A 1,192-nucleotide genomic window follows, 5' to 3' on the forward strand; every position below is an offset into this window, starting at 1 on the left:
GGGGGGGGGGGGGGCATGGGACATGGGACGCTACCAATATCATACAACTATATAGAAGCGGCTCTCGATCAGCTGATTGGGGCTTGTTTACCCATGATCTGAAGTCTAAACATCCGAAAAACACGGAAATGTTTTCCAATATGCTGTTGAATCCAAAGTGGTAAATGTTTACTGCCTCGCAGGCTGGGTACGCTGTACGGGGTCGGCTTGTTTACCATTCAGTATTCATTATTCAGATTTCGTTTACTTTTGTAAATTTTCAAGGCTACAATCACCCGATCCGATCAATTCACGGAGTGTCAAAAAAACAGAATAAGATGACGGATTATTTTGTTTAATATTTTTTAGAATGGTATTCTTTATGTGATTACATATGTATTATATATTATTAGTATTTATTATTCATTATTATTTATTATTTATTATTATTCTATTATTATTATATTTATTATTTTTGTCTGAAAATTACGTTGTAAAATATATAGGTTTATTGAAAAATTGTTTTGTATTATTGTATTTCTGTTAACCGTCTATTTGATTAACCGTCATTGTGCCGGTCCCAAAATTGACGGTTAATCGAGTTTCTACTGTAGTTAGTATTAATATTTTATACGCATGTGTTAGCCCCGTATTACAAGTGCTCATTAATGTCAGCAGATCTCATTTAGAAATGAAAGTTTTAATATTAGAGTTATTATTATTTGGAATCAACGGAGATGAATGATAACTGCTAACTAAAATTTGATATTATGTTTCATACTTGTAAGACGCATTTGAACAATAGGAGACAACACATTCAGATGAAACGTCCTTCTTAAAGCAACATATTTTTACTAATTATTTAAGCTTCATATGTTTTGTAAAAATTCTAAGAAGATGTCTAGATTTGAAGCAACTGAATAACGTATTGAAATAATTTTAGATTGGAATTCTTTGAGAATTATCTGGATGATAAACTTTCTCCCCTTCCTCTGCCAATAACCGACACCACCAAAATAATCGTAATTATTAGCGGTTCTATTAAATCTATAATTATTATAAATAATTTGGATTTTATTTGTCTAAAGTATCGTAAAACTAGGACAATCAGCATTTTTTGTAGGGGTCACCGTTGTAAAACGTATATATGTGGAGCTAGGATTCGTCACTAAACACCCAGGTGGTCACCCATCCGGATGCTAGCCACGCCGGC

Source organism: Myzus persicae, unplaced genomic scaffold (assembly GCF_001856785.1).
Source record: "Myzus persicae strain clone G006 unplaced genomic scaffold, MPER_G0061.0, whole genome shotgun sequence".
Classification (NCBI taxonomy): Eukaryota; Metazoa; Arthropoda; class Insecta; order Hemiptera; family Aphididae; genus Myzus; species Myzus persicae.